Source organism: Neltuma alba, unplaced genomic scaffold (genome assembly GCF_004799145.2).
Source record: "Neltuma alba isolate B1F8T4 unplaced genomic scaffold, ASM479914v2 tig00012618_pilon, whole genome shotgun sequence".
Classification (NCBI taxonomy): domain Eukaryota; kingdom Viridiplantae; phylum Streptophyta; class Magnoliopsida; order Fabales; family Fabaceae; genus Neltuma; species Neltuma alba.
Genome location: NW_021637060.1, coordinates 86,814 through 108,656, shown reverse-complemented (window position 1 = coordinate 108,656; position 21,843 = coordinate 86,814). Strand labels below are relative to the sequence as shown.

Genomic DNA, 21,843 nt, shown 5'->3' with positions numbered 1-21,843 from the left:
AGCTTAGTTACTATAGCACCTTACGGCATTTTTATGCCTCTTACACAGGTTTCTAAAAAGTCGTCTTGATTGACTTCTTAAAAGAAGAGAACATCATACGCAACACACTAACTGAACATCCTCCTTTAACTCCTCAGAGTACTGTTTGGTAGCATTACAGCTAAAACGATTCATGAAACATGCTCGTAGGGTAAAGTCTAATTGGTTCTCGGGTATTTCAGATTTTTGGTCCTATTTTAAAAAATTATAACTAATTATTTCCATGCACAATCATCATTTACCATCAATAGTACATTTACAACATACAGGTATACAAATTATACTATGTAATACGATAACTTTTTTCAATTCTTTTCCTCTTTCCTTCTTCCACTTCATGCATCCTTTGCTTCATCCTTATCACCTACTGGGATTAGTTAAGGGAGAGTGAGATTCAAGAGAATAATGACGTGTTTAGAAATCATCATGCATTTCTCATAAAACACATAAGCCGATGGCATATTTCAAATATATTCACAATTATAATGCATGGTTTCGTAAAATTATATAAACATAGAAATACGTCATACATGACCTTAAATTTATCAACACATCATTTCCATTCATTCATTAGAGCGATGATAATCAACAATATCAACACTTTGTTTTCTTAAAACTATATTAACTCGCTCTTGCTCCCTTTGCTACCAGCATTGAAGTTACTTGTTTAACTTTTGTTATATTCCTCTTTCTTAATGTCTCATGACCCTAAATTCATCAACACAACATTTCTATTTGTTCATTAAAGCTATGGTAATCAACAATATGAACATTTTGTTTTCTTGCAACTATATTAATTTCTAACTTTTGAGTTTGATTTGCAATCTTTCTAAAATTAACTCCACATGCTATTGTCATATAAATTTGCATGTAAAATCTATTTTCAAGCTCAAAATAATCAAAATCAAATTCTTTCTCCATGAACTAGCCTTGACTAAATAGTACGCACTTGGAGTCTAAAATTTTTATTTTTAATTCTAATGTTTTCAAATTTCTTTTCTCATTGAAAGCATCAAAATAATCAAAGCTCTGGCTAAAATATTTCTTAAGTAATTTTAACATGAAACCACTTGATTCTTGTTCCTTTCAAGCCTTTAAACATCAATTCCATCTTTCCCTACTCTTAAGAATTTCATGCAGCATACCCCCTAAGAGTTTCAAACTCCCAAAATCCATAACCGAGCTTAACAACAAGAAAAGTAGTAAAAATTACATCAAAAACCGTAAACATACATTGTTTTAAAACTTGTATGGGATCATTTGGTCTTTCTCTCCCCTTCTTTCTCTCTCTAGAATTTATTTTGTAAGAGTTTTCCCATAATTTCCATGAGCCTTGGACGAACATGAGGGGTATATGTAGAAAACAAGATTGATTCTTGGCCGTTGATCTTGAAAATAAGTGGCTTAATCTTAACCGTCTCTTTGTCTTATAGTGACAAGTGTACTTATGATATCATGCCTATATCATCAAGCCACATGTCTTTAAAATTTATTTAAAGACAATCCAAGGACATTTTCATAATTTTCACATACATGTCCTATTTTTTAGGATGTTTCTGGAATTTTTTGACATAATTTTTATTTTTGTCCTAATTCAACTTAACTTTATAATTCACCTCATTGAGGCCTTCAACAAAACATTTGGCATACACTCATCTCACTATACTCTTTAACTTTCTCCTCTGTGTCCCTCCAGCAAACCTCTAGAACCTCTGCCAAAAGGAGTTTGATAGTCTGTCCATTTGCCTATTTCAGGCTAATTCTGGTACTTCTAAACCTAAAATTTAAGATGTGACACTAATTACCATGTCAAAAGCTTAAACTGATAACAAAGGCGCATTATATCGGATTAGTGTTGACTGAGATTAATTGAGGCTTAGCAAAAGGATAATGGTTGACGTTCATACTTGTAGACGTTTTAGAGTAATATTAGGATTGGTTAAAAAAGTTTTTTTATGTCTTTTGCACAGGTTTCTAAAAGCTCCTCTTGTTTGACTTCCTAAAAGGGGCGAACACAATGGATTAAGGCCCTCTTACTACCTATAAACATTTTGGAATAGTCATTAGTAAATTATCCTTTCCAAGAGTCAAATTATCTCTCACTTGTTATATATACTGTTTATAAGTATTTTGATATTTTGAGATAATAAAATATTATTTGGAACTTGATGGTGTTTGATATATCTTTTGAGTATAAAAATTGTTAGGACTTGTAGAATTGTGAATGAAAGGTTTGGAAAGTGTTTTATGCGATTTATACCTTTGAAGCATAAAAATATAGAGTATTTTGAGATAATGAATTATTTTTGGTTCTGGCAGTTGATTGGATGTTAAGATGATATCTTTTGAGACATTGGTTGGCTTGTACGGTTTTTTCTTCTTTTCCCATAATGAGGGATAGGCCTATGAGTACTAGGAGTACATTTGGCCCCTCATAGTGAGGCCTTGTTGAATTTATTCTTTGTTATACGCTTGAAATTTATAACTATCTCACTTGACACCTCATGAGTACATGTTTGTTATTGAAGCGTTTGTCTCGCTTCATGGTTTCTAATATTTTCAGGTGATGGTTTTCGTGCTAGTACCTTAAAGGAGACTTTGGAAGCTTAAAATGCTAATATTTGCCACTTAGGTCCCGTTCACTATGTTACGCATCTAAATACTTTTGATTAACTATTCTAATTGGAGTGTTAGTGGCTTTGGACTTCAACAGTCCTAAAGACTTATATATTATTATATTTGTTCAATATTAATGAGCGTGGACACTTTCTAAACATAGAACTTATAAACCTCATTCTCTTAGGATATGGATCAGGTTTAGCCACGTGGCATCTAAATTTGGCACAGACAAAATGGCATTAAAGGTCATTTACATAAGACCTCCCTTCGACTTTGTGTTTTGCATGGTCTGAATAAGTTAGTGTCATTAGCTACACAAGATCATAAGTCTTTAAGAGTCTCTAGGAGTTGTGAGAACAATGAGGGTGTTATTGGTTTCCCTTATATTTACAGTCGCAAAAGAAGGATGAAATGAAAGAAGTCACTTATTTTTCCATTGACTCTGGTAGAAAATAGTCACTTCTTTTACAACTAATGTTTTTAGAATAGTTTTATATAATTGTCTTTTAAAACAAGTTTGGGGGAATGAAAACTGAGTTTTTGTTAGTGCGTCAATGACGAATTGAGAGTTGGAGGATTGAAAAACAATGTAGAAACATACCAATTATCAAGAGGTTGAGTGTGAGAGACAAAATGGCAAGGGCAAACCAGAGCAATTAGAAAAAAATAACAAAACATAATATGAAAAATAGAAAACATAAAAATTGTTTTGAGTGTTTTGTTTTTAAAAATAGGTTTCTATTTTTTTTTTTTCAAAACACTTAATTGAAAATTAGCTGTTAAGCAAGTTTTTTTTAAAATTTTTTAAGACAAGAAATCAAACAAGGTCTTTTTTTTTTTGTAATTACAAGAATCCTCTTATTGAAGACAATTTATTAAAGAATAGAGATTCATTATTTGGTTGTTAGGCCCAATAAGTCAGCCCAACTTAATCAAGGTTTAACCCAAAATATCCATTGTGTTTCTAAATTTTTTTAAGACAAGAAATCAAACAAGGCCTTCTTTTTTTTTTTTTTCAAAGTACAAGAATCTTTTATTGGAGGCAATTTTATTAAAGAATGGAGATTCATTATTTGGTCATTAGGCCCAATAAGTCAATCCAACTTAATCAAGGTTTAACCCAAAATATCCATTGTGTTTCTAAATTTTTTAGAGTTTTTAAAAATAATTTCCTGTCCAGTTATAATGACTCTTGCCTAACTCATAACCCTTAACTATTAAATAAAAAAGAAAGAGTCCAAAGAAGACTTTGAGGTAACATATAGTCCGGATTAGAGCTAGGATGCAGCTTTCTCCCAACAGAAGAGAACCTAAATGAGGACTCCAAGTCACAATAGCTTATGGTAAGCAAGTATCAGTTGATATGGTGGATATTTCCCAAGATTTGTACGATATAGGATTTGAGGTTTATCTTCAAAAAGAGAGAGAGATCAGGAATGATTAGAGGAAGACAATGTAACATCATTCATGAAAGGGCCTTTAGTGTTGTGAAGAGCTACTCTATAGCTAGAGTTTAAATATGTGCTATGTCCTACAGCTCATAATGGGAAAGCTGTCACGTTGGGACAAGCTCTGAATGTCCATACAAATATAGATATTTTCAATCTTAGATAAGCATTTCATAGACATTGAGGATTATAATAACATCAATGATGATCACGACAGTAATGAGGAGGATGTTGGTGGTAGTGGAGCCAAATTAGAGCTATAGAATGTAGGATTTGAGGTTTATCTTGAAGAAGAGGGAAGGATCAGGAACAATTAGATGAAGACTATGGTGTATCATTCATGAAAAGGCTTTTTAGTGTTGTGAAGAGCTACCCTATAGCTGAAGATTTTGAATATGTGCTATGTCCTAGAGCGCATAATGGGAAAGCTTTCACTTTGAGACAAGCTCTAAATGTCCATACAAATATGGATCTTTTCAATCTTATACAAGCACTTCACGAACAGTGAGGATTATAATGACATCAATGATGATCACGATATTAATGAGGAGGATGTTGTTGGTAGTGGAGCAGAGTTAGAGCTATCTTTCGTATATAATGAAATTATACTATGGCGTGACATCCGATATCCAATGTTTCTTTAAGGCTAAAACTCAATTAAAGAATGAAATATAATTAAACATGTTAAAACAGCTAAAAAGATTATAGCCTAAAGGGCTAAAAAGATAAAAATGTCTTTAAAGCTTAAACGCTGATAAAGGGACATGCTCCTAAAATCTTTTGCGATTCCAAGAGAATAATGGGAAATCAAGAAGAAATCTCATAAATCTATTATTCATGGTTAGATTTCACAAGAGATGGACAAATAAGTTATTTAGGTGGTCGGAATCAGGTTTCTGGATCAAACCAACAGGTAATTAGCAAAACCGAATTCTATACCAAATAACTCGTAATTTTCAATGGCAACAATTTGCAACATGTCATCAATTGATAATATTATCAATTAGCTTATTAAACAGCAAGACAATTTACATGGAAGCATCGGCAAATTTGACAATAGCGGACCAAGCAATTCAATTGATAATATTATTAGCTTATCAATAGACTTAACAATAACACAGCAATTTATTAAACAGTAATGAACAATCAATTGATAATATTATAAAATGTGTAATGAGTCTAATATGGTCAACCAAGATCCTTTTACTTAAAATTGAATATGGTTCTCAAGCACAACACACCAAAGTTCAAAGCAAAAAAATAGTTCAAACACGCCCTGAAAAAGGATCGAAGGATGAACACAACAACCAGAGTTGTTCATGTCAAAGAGAAAGAGAAGCCGAGCAAGCCAGAGAGAAAAAAACCTGCGGGAGATCACAGACGATGAGTGGAGGCCAATGCTAACTTTGAGGATGGGGACCTCGTTTGATCGGTGGACATGGCATCTATAGAGAATTAAAGCTGTTGAGATGGGGCATTAAAAGTGAAGGCTCTAAAATATTCATCTGATCATAGTCTTGCATAAAAATTAAAACTATAAGTCATATCCAGAAATAGCAAGGGCCTGCTTCTCCCTCCCTAGGCTGAGAAGAAAATTCCAATAATTAAAAAAAAACTCATATGACTGCAGACTAATAAGGCCAAGAGCCTCCTTGTTGGCAAATACCTCATTCATCTTCCTAATAATGGCCTCAACCTTTTTACCTTTATCGGACAAGTAGGGGGCCATCGACCATGAAATTATGAATCCAAACTCTCTCTCTCTCTCTCTCTCTGCAAAATTCAAACTTCATTGGTCAATTAGATCCCCTTAGATCTGTCACTAAATTCAATTGATAATATTATTAGCTTCTTAAACAGTAATGAACCATTTCAACTAATTTTCTCTCCACAATGTGTTGGACGTGTAATAAGTCTGATATGATCAACCGAGATCCTTTCACTTAAATATAATTTTCAAGAACAGCAAACCGGAGTTGAAGTATAAAACGAGTTCGAAGTTCGGACACAAGAACCATGGCTTCCAGCTGGAGAAAAAAGAGAATTAATGGAACGAGAAATATGGTTGAAATTTCTCTTGATAACAAAAAATACAAAAACTAAGAAAGAAAACTATTCCAACTTCATAAGCTGCGCCTAATCGGGAGAGGAAGTAGTTAACCTCCTCAAGTAAATGAGATGTAGGAAGTGAAATAGAGAAGGGAGTTCGACTTAGAGTTAAAGTTCTGAATTCAGGGACTTTTATCGAGAAGGAAGGGACTAAGCTCAAGTCCTTGCTTGCTCGCTCACTGAAATGTGTACACGTTTTCTGGCATCAAAGAGAATCATAATCATATGTAATAGAATCAATTCATTTCAATTTATCAATTTACTAGACAGCTAGATATATGGATTCCTTCCTCTTAATTCACCAGAGGAGAGTAAGAAGAAAACCAACTAAATTGGAATCAAATAAATCCTATGATTTATAATTAATAATATTCTCATAATTGAATCCTATTGTCTCCATAGATCCAGAACTGGAAATAAAAAAATCCCTTCCTCCAAAGCTGTTCACATTAAATTGCCTCCAAAATCCACGATCAAGCCAGCGAGCTATATCACCCCTCTCTTTCTTTATAGTCGAGAACTTCGTGCCTATGAGGGAGGTGTCACTAAGAAAGCAACGGTAGAAAGCGAAAATTCAGGACGGAAAATAGTATTGATGTGGATGAGGAAGGAAAATGCACGCAGAAAATACTGGCAGGGAAAAGCAATGGGAAAATGTTTCTAAATAGAAAGCATATCCACCTATTAAATTTACGATACGCAACACGGAGAGTCTCTAATCTTCAATATAGTGACAAGTTATGAAAATATATAGAAACACAAAGCAATAAAATAAGGCACATTAACGAAGACGAATTTCCAATACGAACATCCGAAATTATTGCCTATCAGGATTGAATTAAGCAAATGAAACTACAACACCTGAGTTCCACTACTAATGTGGAAAGAAAAGGGGGCAAATCAAAGAATGCCAGAGGAGCTAAAGGCCTGAAAAATTGCGTACCGACAATTCAGGAATTGAAGTATAGATCGAATCATGGAGGCCGTGTAGTGTAGATGTTGTTGGTGGAATTGAATGCGATCCAAGCCATTGTTAGAGTGGCGATTGACGCGAGATGATGTTCAACCACTGAAGAATAAACGATCAAAGCAAACAGAGGAACCAAAGTAGGCAAACGTGAGAACAATATTAATAGCTTAACAGAATCCCAGTCTAGCCGTTGTAGTGATTCGACTTCTGAATTCGAAAGTATTTCAGCCGATCAATTATGCGGTGCCACTGTAAATGAAACGGCTAAATTTGCCTTTATATTCAAAAATTAAAAAATCGCTTCATTTGGATTGGATTTTTGGGCTAAAGAAAAGAATCTATTATGGCCTTATGGGTTCAGGTCAAAAAATTTTGGCCTTATGGCTAATAATCATAATTATAACCGTTGGCAAAAAAAAAAAAAATTGTAATTATTTGTCTCCCGGGGTTTTATTTCCAATCTTTTTAAAAAAATAGTGGGCTTAGTTGGTAAAATATCAACCGGTTCTGACGTGGGTTATTTCCAACTTAACCCGTCAACCCATAGCCATTCATATGTTAGCATGGTTTTGTTTTTAATTTATTTTTAATAAAAAGGAAGTTATATTTTGCATTTAATTAAAATATAGCCTTATCAGATTGAAAGATGATAAGATTGTAAAATAACTATTTAATTTTAATTTTAATATCTTAGAGAGAATCAGCTTATCAACAAGCTCACTTTGATAGATATTAAATAAAAGGAAGCAACAAAAAAAAAAAGAACATAGATTTTTTTTTTCCTGCCAACAACTAACATAGAATTTTAAAACGTCAAGGTTGCATGCAAATACCGGAAGGTTTTGCATTATTATAATCTAAATATTTTAACCCATGTTAAATGTCACATCATTTTTTTAGATCTAATGTGGCAGTTTCTTTTAATTGCTTACTGACAAAAATAACGACAAAAAAGATTCAATATTAAAAATTAAAAAAGATTAAATTTCAATTTCAAAATGCTAGGAATTGATCCAAGCTTTATAAAAGTATTATATATTTTAGTGAATTTTTTTTTTTTTGGGATAATCCACCAACCTGTGAAGCTGCTCTCTGGCCTTTTAAATATCAAGGCATTAAATTGCTTCATTCATCCTGACCATCTTAAAACTTTTTAAGTCAAATAATGATGACGTTGTCTATTGTTATCTCCTCAAGGGAATCACAGCAGCTAAAAACCGAACTCAACTACAGAAAATGCTCTAAATAATATCAGACCCCAGCAGAAGAAGATTTGAAGATATACATACATATCATTTATTGAAAACTGTTTCCTACAAATGGGACAAAATCTGCTCCCGTTATTCTTTTTTGAGCTTTGCAAATAAAGCCAATGCTATTATATTAAGGGAGAAAGAGAACCTTTTGTAAAACAAAGTAGCAACTTTTAACACTAAAAGGAGGGGAAAAAATAATAACAACTTCCTCCTGGCCAGCTCACTAACCATGCTCAGCCAGCTCATAAATCAACCGCGGATTAATAGCCCGACGGCCCCGCAGTTCCATTGGAATCTGAATTAGCATGGAGTGGCGATGGAACCTCCCCAAAGTGAGAAGACCTTCTAGAACAGCTTGCAGAACCTGTTAATGAAGTTGGCATTCGACGAATATTAGGCTGACCATTTGGTTTACACAAACTGTGACCCCTTTCAATTGTTTCAGCTTCCAGAGGTAGCCCATTCAACTCCTACCAAGAGGAAATACAACTATCAGCAGCCAGCCACATTTCATTACTCCAAATTTTGTTCTGTTAAAAGTTAGTGGACTTAAAAATAATAACAGAGACAGAATGGAAACACAATTAAGAGTACCCAATCAAGCAAATGAACACCATGTATCATGATTATCATAAGAACATCAGAAAAACAATCTCAATTAGAGGAGAACCTAAGTTGGCATATAACAGAATGGAAATCCAATTAGATGCTATTGCTGGTTAAAATAAGACTACTGACTACCCACATTAAAAGCCTGTTGATAAATTTGGAGCATTTCTCGACAATGCCTTCTTTTCCTAGCTACCTCATGAGGCTCCTGCAACATCTCTTCAAACAGGTTCTCTCTGAATGGCAACATACAAGACACAGTCAACAAGAGAACTTCAGATAATCCTTGAAGAATTATATGAATTTTGAGGGCTACGAAATCACCTGTAAAGCTTTTGAATAAAAACATTGTGCAGGTGTCGTTTTGTATTGTTTACCTGCATATGGTTCATCATTGTCAGAATTGAATAGCTTTGAAAATTCAGGAACACAAACGCTTAATAGTTCCAACAGATTGGACATAGAGAACACAGTCAATATTTAAAAGGTTTAAAAACAGACACAAACACATTACGTCATGGATAAAAATATTGGTTGAAGTCATTTATTTTAAGCACAAAAAGAATGCCGTGTGGCAGCTATTAGAATTAGACAAAAGAAGCACCTAATAGATTTCAAATGTATTTATCATACACCCACCATTTTCCATACTTCATAGGTCAGATTATATCCATCAGATTCATCACATATTTTTATTAGCCACTTACTCTGATCCTTACCATCCCTATGGTATGAATGCAACTGACCAACCAATCTCCATTAGCATAGCAGTATCTAAGTTTATAAACATGAAATTTGCGAAGCTTAGTAGAAGGACATGAAATACCAAGAAGTGCATAATTGTTTTTGGTACGAAGTCCTCAACATTCCTTCTAACAATGTTGTAATATGATCTCAAAAGCAACTTCATGGCTGCAATCTCAATAGCTTCTGCCTCTGAACTTCTCTCAGATGACCTCAAGATAGGAGGGGGCTACATGGACCCAAGCACATTAGGCAAATTTACATGCAAGCAGCAATTGATTCAATTAACAAATTAATAGATATACCTCTCTTAAATGGATCATAGAGAAGGACTGTTCCATCACATGAACTGTTTCACTATGTCCTCTACTAGCTGTACTATCTGTTGCAGATGCACGGTTATCACCTCCAAAAATGGATGAAATAACCCAACTTGATTTACCAGAGGTTCCTGGGAAAGAAAAAGCAGCATCACAAAATTTATATAATGTCAATACTCACTGGTGAATCTAAAGAACACGCTGGGTATTTAATAATCAAAAAATAATATGAATGAAGAAATATCAGCAATCCACAGAAGACTTGACCTTTTAAATGGTAAAAAAGGATTACCAGAGGCTGCAGCCCTTTCAACATCCAATGCAGGACGAACAACCTGTCAATAATTAGTTTCATACTAAGTAATAACTACAGGATGTTAATTAAGTGAAAGTGAAAATTACAGTCTAACCCATGATTTGATACAAAACAAATTGACCACTTGTGGTTCATAATGCATCATTCAATTTGTTATCACTGAGCTGCCTCAGTTGTTCTCATCTATATTTTAACAAAAATAATTATGCAAGTATTAAAACAATAAGTTCTCACCCTTCCTTTCTGTCTTCCTTTCCAGAAAAGAGGAAATTAAGAGCAAAAGCACACAGAAAGAAAGCATCTCCGGCTAACATAGTAGAAGGTAGATCAGAAAAAATGAACAATTTTATTGCTAGAAGTTTGTTTCCCTCGTCGCTTAAAACATTTCATAGTGTTTGGAGACTGTTATTGAAGTTGAGCCTGTAGTTTTTGTTTCCACTCTTAATCCAAAGAATGGGCTCCAAAGAATATGAGATTATTCAGGGTGTAAGTAAAACATAACTTCATCAATGAAATAGGTAATCATCTTAGACAATTTTTACTAGGACTAGAAGTGGGTAGGTGGCAATTAAACAAATCATAAAGAGTTAATGAAAGAAATGAGAGATTAAAATTTTTTTTCTCTTTTTTACCCCCAGGGGCGATTATTTTTAAACAATTCACAAAGTGTAAAATGTAGTTTATGCTCTGGTAAATATCTTGAATCCTTAAAGCTAAAGAAATAAACTGTTTATGGATGGAAAATATATACTCTAATTAATAAGAGACGATTCCAGGCCCCAAAAGAAATGATAAGACAATTACATACCTGATCAGCCACAAATCCATTAGCTTGCCTTGTAAAAATACCTCGAGATCTATCAGAAGCTGATCCCCTCTCAGTTTCCATGCCATCCTATTGGATATTAACAAGGGTGGAGAGACACATTAAGGAGTGAGAGTAAATTATAACCCGCTACATAGACGTATATGGATGAAACTTAATGATGTGATAAACAATTACGGATACCCTCTGCCTTGAAACTGAGGGAGGAACTCTAGAAGACTGCATCTGTCGCATTGCAATCTCCAATGCCTTACTTCCACCAATAAAATTTGGGTGAGAAGTATTTATGTAGTCCATCTGCAAATTTGTGTAATTTAAATTTAAATTAGTAAATATGGATAGAAGTTGAATATTTTGCATTGATAGACTGGCCATCAAAATCGACACTAATTAGCAACTAGCAGCATGTCAGTGGTTTCCAGTTAGGGCACCATATGTGGCATAAATCACTTTCTTAGAAGGGTTTGTACAGCAGGGACCAAGCATGGTCATTGTAAATTTACTGCATGTTGAATATCTACCATTGATTGGCCACTAATGACATGATTACATAGCAGTAGGTAGAGAAGGTAGAACCAGTGAAGCATATATAGAAACTCCCTTCTATGTTTAAAAGAATCTGGATTCCCACATACCTCCATTTCAATAATGTGCCCAATCATATTCTCTGCGGGTTCAAGACCATCTCGCAGAAAGTTCCCTATGACATCATCGATGCACTTTCTTAAGAAAGGGAACCGCTGAAGCTCATTCACCTTACAGCAATGGCTGATCTGAAAAGAATATATATGTGTGTGTGAGAGAGAGAGAGAGAGAGAGAGAGAGAACTATGTTAATGGGATGGTGAAGTAAGGCGCAGCAGAAATGGCAAGCCATTAAGCCCTACCTTTATTAATTCATCATATATAAACCTAGCACATTGAAGGCTTGGATCCAATAGCCGAGCTATTTGTCTTCTCACAAGAACTTCAAATGGCACCTAATTGCATGAAAACAGATTAAAAAAAGAAGTCCTCAAGGAGGAAGAAAAGTCATTTAATTGATATACGAATTCAGAATAATTTGAGCTCAAAAGGTTTTATTAACAATATTACAAGAAATAGCAGAAGGGGGAAAAATTTAACAACACCTACTTCAGGAACAAACAATGCTGATCTAGGTCCAGTAGCGTTTTGTATGGCAGTTCGAACCTCATCATCAGTCAAATCCTCACACGGATCAACTTCCTGCGAGGTTCATTTAATGTCATCAAGTTCAAAGAAACTAGCATATGTTTTTTTATCTCAATGTAAAAGCTTCAATTCTGTTGTATCACATCCAGTTTCCGTGCAACAACTAACGCTGAGAGTTTTGACCTGTAATAGCCTCTCCCAAGTTTATTTAGCTCATGTGTTGACTTTTTACATTAAATAAGAAATAGCTGATCTGGGATTCGCTCAAATTCAGTACAATACAAGATAGAGCAATCTTTCAAGGGCATCTGATATTTCAAAATTGTGTCACGATTTAGAGTATAAATTAATTAAATCCGATAGTAAAAAAAAACATTTTTAACTGTTAAAGGTTTATATAGTGCTATGAAAGAAAAAGGTTTATATAATAAAGTTAAACATGTTCCTAAAGTTAAAGAGAAATGAAAAATTCAATGGTTTCAGGTGTGTCGGCATTTTTGCATGTTATGTATGACAGATTTTGAAGAAAAGAATTTATCAAAAAAGAAAAAATGTCTAGAATTCTTAGTGGCTCTTGGGAATCCAACCCTGTGTGTGACGTCCATACTCAATACAATTAAAATTGCCGTAGCACAAAAGCAAAAATACTCATATTACTAAAAGGGTTACCAAAAGACTCAATTGACCATTATTCCATGCGAAATGAAGAAAAACATTCTTGAGACCAAAAGAAGACAAATCCCATGGAATATGAAAGGAAAAACTCCAGTTGTTGACCTATTGATCATGGCAAATCATTTAATGATTTCAGCTATATTTATCATGATCCTAAATAGATTAGGTCACCAACACTTAAATCACATGGATGAAATAAACAACTTCAATAGTTCATTTAACCATTGTCATTGCTTTCTTCACTAAAAATACTGATCAGATTGCTCCACTCTGTTGTTAAAATGGCTAAAGAATTCAGGATGAGTTTCAAAACATTCTATAAAACACAAAAAAAAAAAAATCTTTGGTGTCTATTTTCCAATCTGCAAATTCAACAAACACATGAACGCGGATTCAGACATTAGCAACTTGATTGGGGGGAAGTTGATGCTGGTTTTGATATGTAAAATTCCTTAGTGGGGAAGCCGCAAACTAGAGATTCGATTATTTCAGAAATGTTTTAATGCAGATTAGATCTCTAAATTCAATGTCTATGTGAAATGTAGCAAAAAGAATTATAAGTTCCAGTACCTTGTGCCTAGCTTTCACTCAATTTGGTGACTATCTATAGATTAAAGCAGAAGATTTTCCTTACTTTCATGTTGTTAACACATACAAAGTAAACCATGATCAAGAAAGAATTAATTCAGGTATACACACACAGATTTTGGCATAGAATCAATATAAATATGACAACTTCTCAAGTAAATACAAATGTATATACCTCTAAGCACTTCACGAATATTGATTGAAAAATATAGTGAATTCGAGCTCCTCCAGAAAGCTCAATTGTAGACATGTCCTCGTTTCTCCCCTCTACCATGGAGGAGAATGCTGTTTCAACAACAAAAGGAAATACCATTACCAAACTAGTAGATTAAATTATATGTGGAATATCAGCCAAAAACTATAAAGGAAGGGAAGTATTAGTGGGAATATAGGATATCAGTTAACAGACATAAAGGTTGTTAAGAAGCTAAGAATCCAGAAGGTAGGAATAGTAAGGTACCTTCACAGTATTTTGAAAGAATATTCAGAAGGAGAGCACCCTGACCAGCCTATTGGAGGCGGGGGGAAAGGGAAACCGTCAAACAGAGTAAGGTAAAATGGCCAGCAAAAGTAGACAACATTGTGGGTGTCATCTACTGTAACAAAATACAATTCAGAAAGAGACATTCAAATACTAATACATGCCTTGGACTCAGTGATTTCTCCATAGCTCACAAGCTCCTTTGCAAAAGCAACCAGTGCATTGCTTATAAGTGCTCTCAACTCTGGAAGCACTGCCTTGATATGTTGTGCAAGAATCTGCAAATAGATGAGCCCAAAGTATTTTGTCATCAAGTAGCCAACCAGATACCAAAGTATTCACTTCCAAGAATGATAGAAATGACAGAAACTAAATTTCAAAGCCTAGCCCCTTACAGACTTGTTAAAATAAGATTTCAAGATCAAGAAAACTCTGCCATTTTTCCTACATTTTTGTTGTGAAAGGAAATTACTAATAATACCAAGGAGAAATTTTTTCATCCCTATGTAAAGTTGAACATCCTAACAGAGAAAGAAAGGAAGTGAGAGAATTGTTTCTTCTAATAAGTAAGCACATGCTATGATTGATCACAGCATGTGCTTACTACAATATAATTTGAGCTTTTGACAGTGCAAAGCCTCTACCTTGTTTAACTTCTTCGCTAGCTGAGGAATACCACAACGATCTGCTATGCCATTGTACACCTATAAATAACATATGTTAAAAAATTTTCAGCATATGAATTTGCAGAAACAACTAAGAAATGATGCTTTCTTACAGGACGACTGCGGAAGAATTCCTCTTCAGCAACAAGAGCATCTTTTATACTCCTATTCATAAGAATATCCTAATTAAATGAAATAACATAAATCAGATTTCAGCATTTCAAGTTAACAAGAACTTTAATCGTAGGTATATATGTTTCCTAGTGATATGTCCTTTCTTGTGCGTACTCAAACATAAATCAAAGAACATATGAAATACAAAAGTTACTCAAAACACCATCTTCGTTATAGTAGGATAACATTATTACCTCCTGACTACGGTTAACAACACCCACGTAACCAAGACGGAGAGGAATAACTTTTCCAAGCAACAAATTCAGGGCATCAGTACCTCTGTCCATGATATCCAACTATATTACACAGCATATGATCCACACTTTGTCAAAACATGACAAGAGTATAACAAATTTTGAAGAAACATTTGCGACATAGAATGTTGGAATAGTATGCTGCACCTTTGTGATTACACCAATTGTTCTACTACCTGCAACAGAAGGAATAATCAGTAAGAATATATCATGGGGTTGTGGAATTAAATTATATTAGTTTTAACCATACGGAAGCTAAAACCCACCATCAGGGTCAGCAATTCTAGCCATCTGAAGAGCATCTGAATTAGCCAAATCTGAATTTGCTGGTGTGACAGCCAGAATGACACAGGCGGGAATTTTGATATATGACATGATCATTGTTCTAATTCGAGCTTCAATATCAGAAGGCTGGTCACCAACAGGAACCTTTGTTATGCCCGGGAGATCTACAAGTGTTATATCAAGAACATTTGGTGAAAAGATCTTTAGACGAATCATCTTGTCTGAAACACCTTTGTTCCCTCTGCATCCCTCTCAGTTTCAGCCTATAGTCAAATCCCAAATATAGAATTTAAAACAGAAAATATGCAAGTCAACAGAATATTATCAGGGGAAAAAGGATTAAACCCATGTACTTCATACCTTCCAAGAAAATCAATACCAATTTTGAACCGTCAACCAAAATAGTGATTAGTTGACAAGACTTCAATAGTACAAATGATGCAAGTGGAAACTAATAAGGAAATACCACTTCCGGTCCATCAGATTACTTTCCTTACATTTACATTCCATTTCCCCAAACATGAATATAGTTTAATATGTCAACAGTATCATATTCTTAAATTAGTTTGCTACACTGCAGTTGCAAGTTGAAACTTTGGAAGTTGTAAAATCATAATATCAACAATAAGGGTATAGGAATGACCTTAAGATTATCAATATTAAAATCAGATCACCAAAGGGGAAGGCATTCTCAAAGCAATAAGACCCCCAGCACCAATAATTCAGATGCTAAACAAGGCTCATGCCAAGTGATCTAATATTATAAAGAAAAAGTAAGGTATAAAAGGGATTAAAACTTTTAACAACTATAATATCCATTTACTTTAAATATTAAGAGATTGTGATAAAATTGATATGAATTAGTAGATATCCAAGATGAACTATGAAAAGAAGCCATGAAGTTCATGTTCGCAACAAAAAATTGCTGCTTTTCAGATATTCTTGTAAGAAATAGATGCATTTATAAATCATTACATTTTTCAATTTAATTTAATAATCGCTATCATTTGTATGTCCTAACTTTCAGAGTCTGCTTAAAGAATAATTACTAGAAATAGATTGGATAACATTTTTGGGCATGTATATCAGATTTTTATTCAAAATTCAGAATATGCAAATTAGCTTATATTGACCAGCTCCAGCGGTGGCCTAAACCTCCCCCCATGCTCCAAAGTGCTGTCAGCTTCACTTTCACTCTATCTTGACAAGGACTTTGAAGATATTGGGTTTCATCTGGCTTAATAGAGGTACAGCTCTTAAAATTAAGAGCATAATAGGAATAAAATAGAAGCAAGTAAGCTTAAAATAAATGCAGAACTTCATTTTCTTTTTTGGACGAAACTAAGAAATTTCTTAGAAGAAAAGGCCAGTGGTGGACAAGAAATCCTCCCAGGAGAGCAAGAAAGAAGTGTTGAAAGAAAGAACACAAACCGAAAGAACTGAACATGATAGAAAGCTGTCCAATCCCTATGCACAATAACCAGAACGCTCCCCAAGAAAAACCAAGAACAAAGCACCGCAGGGACCCCATAAACAAATTCTATTTCAAATTAATTTAGAGGTATTTATGCCCCTAAAGTATTTTTGTGCAGCATTTAACCCCATATATCAAAATTCAGAGAGGATCTGCCTCAAAGCCATAACATCCTTTTTCTGTCCAACTCCTCTAAAATAAGTCAGAATAAATGTTCTTAGTTTGCAAGGAACACTCAAGTTTCACTAAGAATAGCACATAACTTATTCCATAAATTGGAAGCCCTCTACACGTAGAAATCAGAGCTCCTGTTCTGGGGGCATTGTTTGCCACTTTCGAATGCAATATTTAAAAAGGATTGCAAGAATGAAAAGATCAGAATCACCCAGATGGTAAAGGCAAGGCCATCAAAGTCCTCGCCTCCCTCATAAACATGGCAAAGGTGAGACCGTGGCTGAGAGGATCCGGAAAATTTTCTCCGGGATTTCAATACTAAATTTTTTTCATGAGCTTCAATGGGGTGGGCGTGTGGTATCCTTAGTTCGAACTGAAACTAAGGCATCAAACCATCTAAGATTCCCAGGAATTTAAAAGTCTCACATCCTATCTAGCCCCGGTTATACACGCTTGTTAGCGTACCCATTATTGTTTCAACTTCAAAATACCTACAGGCACATCAGAAAGCAAAAGCACCACAAATTTCCAAAATGCATAATGGTACGGATGGGAGGAAACCTAAACACCAGATTCTCTCACTTCCGTCGCCACATCAACTGGTCAATTCAAACCAATGGACAAAACTAATTAAAAAAGAAGAAAGCAAATTGTAACTCGTGTAACTCAAAATGGCCTTGCATAAGCAGACACTATAATTCCTGTCTCGCAATCCAAAAACTAATTCTCACTTATAGCATAATTTCGCGAGCTAGCAGTAGCGGGCATTAAACTACATTCCTAGCATTTCAACCCCAAGATAAGGGAAGAAACTTCTCATAGCCAAGAATACAAATTTATCGCTCCCGAACTACTAATAAATTAGTTTGGCCACCAAAAAGCGGGAAAAAAAAAATACACCTTAATGAAAAGAACCAAAGCACCTGAAATTAGAGGCAATTTCACACTTATTTAACCCTTACTAAAATAGAAGCAATTCCCACTCAAAAAAAGGACACAGATCACTAATAACGACAAAGACATCAAAGCACCTGAATTTCCCTGCGAATCTCAGAGAAATCGTAGAATTTCTTCCCGTTCAAGTGCAGAAACTCGCCATATTCCTCTTCGGTGCCATCAGGCTTCATCTTAGTCTGCACAAGCTGCAGCACGAGTGGCCTCCTGGTGCAAATATCATTTCCACGGGGCAAGAAGTCCCGACCTACAAGGGCCTCAAGGACGCTGGACTTGCCACTACTCTGGCTACCAACGACAACCACCTGAGGGAGGTTGATAGTGGACTGTTTTCCGACCCTGGCGAAGATATCCTGAAGCCGGTTGACCAATGAGATGACCGAGGAGCCAAGAGGAGCAGCCCCAGATAACGATGTAGAAGGAGCCACAACAACAGGGTTGTCCGCCATGGCAGGAACGGAGGATCCCTTCGATTTCGGGAAGAGAAAAGAGAAGAGAATGAAGGACGTAGTGAATGAAGAGTGTGACTGGATGCGGAAGGAGAGGACAGAGAAGCCTCAGTTGAGTATATATACGTTCGTATTCTGAAAGCTCCAGTTGAGTTGCCCTGTAGTTTTAGAAACTATCTACACACACAAGCATATGTGATGCGTGGAGAAGGGGTAGGAAACCACAATCAAATTGCTGATTCACCTAAATCAATTTTTATGTAACAATATTCAGATTACATATATATATATCAACAAAAATATTTAAAAAAACCACTTAGTATTACCGTAATACTTTTTTTTTCCTACAACGCTAATGATTTTTCTATTAAAAAATCATATTATTTTCGTACTAAAAAGTTATTTGTATGTTAACATTATTAAAAATTTAAAACAAAATATAATTTTAGGGTATTGGAAGGATTGGGGAAGGGGTAACAAACTGCCAATCAAATCTTTTGATTATATTTCTTTTTTTGTTTAAATTTAGACTAAAATATTTATAAAAAACCACTTAGTATTTTACCATAACACTTTTTTTTCCTACAACACTAATTATTTTTCTATTAAAAAATCATGTTACTAGGTCTTCTAACAAATAACTAACTTAACTAATTTTTTTTTAATTTTTTTTAAATTAGTTAATTAAGTCTTATAATAAGATCCGGAGGTAGTATTTTCATATTAAAAATTTATTTGTATGTTAACATTATTAAAATTTAAAACAAAATATATTTTAGGGTATTGGAAGGATTGGGAAGGGTAACTAACTGCCAATCAAATCCTTTTGACTATATTCCTTTTTCGGTTTAATTTAGACTAATTCATATTTGATTTGAATAATTCAAATTAGCATCTAATGAATTATATTGAGAATTTAAAGATATATATAAATAAATCTAAAACATTTCATACAAGCGGTTGTAATTGAAAAGGGGGAGAGAGTGTAAAAGGATGATTATATTCAAACATAAGTAAAGATATACTACCTCCGTTGCTAATTATAAGACCCAGTTGACTTATTTGAGGAGATTAAGGAAGTAAGTTAGGTTAGTTATTTGTACTTCCTCCCTTTCCTTTATTATAAAAGGACATTTGATGTTTATGGCATGTTCCTATATATCAGAGGCACTTAAAGTTGTCTCCAGTTTTTTAATTTATTTTCTATTTTACCCCTATTATTTTGTCTCCAACTCATACTCTCTCTCTCCCCTTCTCTTTCTTTTAATAATTAATTATTCTCTCTCATAATCTCTCTCTCCTTATTAATGGGGCATTGTTGGAAAAAACATTATACTTTTTACACATTAATTGTCTCAACTAATTTTAACTGTTTTTTTTATCAACGTAATTGGGTTTTTGTCTCTTATAATAAGGAACGGAGGGAATAAATAATAAGTGTTATTATTCCTAAATAATCCTTGCTAATTAAGTGTATTGGCTAGAACTATTATTATTAGAATGACTTCTTAAAAAAATGCATAAATATGAGAGACAAAATGGATTAGGGTCTTATAATTAGGATCAAACAAAAAGTCAAAGAATGTCTTATATTAAGGAACGGAGGTAGTATAAAACTACTGGGTTTTGACAAAATCATGCAAACAATATTAATTGAGCATGTAACCCAATGTAAAAGATGATTAGAAAAGAGGAAGAGAAGGCAAGTTAAAACATTGGCAGAGGCGATAGGGTTAAACTTTAGCCAAAATGTTGGTTTCAAATGAAACATTTTTGTCTCATAAATTAATTGTTTCTTTCACATAATACCTTTATTTGTTGAGACATTTTTATCTATACACATTAAATTATAGTCATTAAATGATAATACTCCTCCGGTCCTTATTATAAGACTCAATTTGACTTTTTATTTGGTCCTAATTATAAGACCCAATCCATTTTCTCTCTTATATTTATGTATTTTTTTCCAAGATAATCCTTCTAATAATAATAGTTTTAGTCAATATACTTAATTAGCAAGGATATTTTAGGAATGACAACACTTATTTATTATAAATAACCAACTTAACTTACTTCCTTAATCTCCTCAAATAAGTCAATTGGGTCTTATAATTAGGACCGGAGGAGTAGTATTTTAAAAAAAAAAAAAAGTCTAACAAATTCGGAACACATCAGTTACCAATAACTATTTTTTTAGATACTCCAAAATTAGTTAGACTCTTAATTTTACTGGCGTTACACTCCATCATTACGATTTGAGCTAAGATGGACTCTTAGATGTATATGTTAATAGTTATCTCAAAGATTATACACCCTTTATCTTTAAATAATACATAGTTTCTTTTAATCTATGTCCCTTATTATAATACAGAGTTCAGAATTTTATGATAATTTAAAAGTGAAAAATATCCTTATTTAATTAATGTTTCCCCTCTTAATAAATGATGTTTTTCAACAACACCCCTATTTAATTAGAGGAAAATTTGAAAAGGATAAAAAAAGGGTTAATGCCCAAATTATTCCAGAAACTTTCACTTAAGAGCTAAGCACCCAAAAGTTTTTTTGTGTACAAATTTTTCATAAAAATTTAAAATCATAAGAATAGTATCATTTACCATCAATAATGTTAATAGTATTTTAACAGTTAGCATTTAGTTTTTTAACGATAAGAAACAATATTACTATTATTTTAAATTTTCAAAACAAATTTGCATTAAAAAAAAACCTTTCAAGTGCTCCGTGCTTCTACATAAAAACTCTCTGAACAAATTTATACCAAACCAAACAAAAAAAAAAATCTAACAAAGACAATGCTTCATGATCTGCGTAATTTGCTTGCTATATTTAGGAAGGGAAGGAGTGGCAACACAACGGTCTTCTCCAAGAACAACGCATGGCGGTGGCGAGCTGGGATCATCTGGGGAGTTATTTAAAGATTTTTGTCATACAATCGCAATAGGGACCGTTTTGAATGGCTTCTCTTACCGTCTGTTTGATATGGATTTGGAAGGAAAGAGAGGGAGGACGAAAGATTTTAATTATTTTTCTTTATTTGGTAAGATAAAAATTTTAGGAGGGAAGAGAAATTTTTTTAACATTTTTCCTCCCCTCTCCTCATAAGCCTCCTCTCCAAAATTAGGGGAATTTAGAGAAAAAAGATAATATTTTGGTTTGTGTTGACTAATATGCTTATTATTTTCTAATAATCTTATGTTACCCTTCATCGTCGAATTGTATGTGAT

General features: G+C 33.9%; 1 long non-coding RNA gene and 1 pseudogene across 1 annotated transcript; both read right to left on the bottom strand.

The window, feature by feature from the left end:
• Positions 1-95: 95 nt before the first annotated feature.
• Positions 96-7,399, bottom strand: LOC114729265 (uncharacterized). The gene is made up of 3 exons (XR_003738720.1): positions 7,159-7,399; positions 5,471-5,551; positions 96-406 (listed from the first exon to the last, which is right to left on the bottom strand). It is a non-coding gene; the product is annotated as an uncharacterized LOC114729265 (long non-coding RNA).
• Positions 7,400-8,449: 1,050 nt separating this feature from the next.
• Positions 8,450-18,642, bottom strand: LOC114729264 (dynamin-related protein 3B-like; annotated as a pseudogene).
• Positions 18,643-21,843: the final 3,201 nt, after the last annotated feature.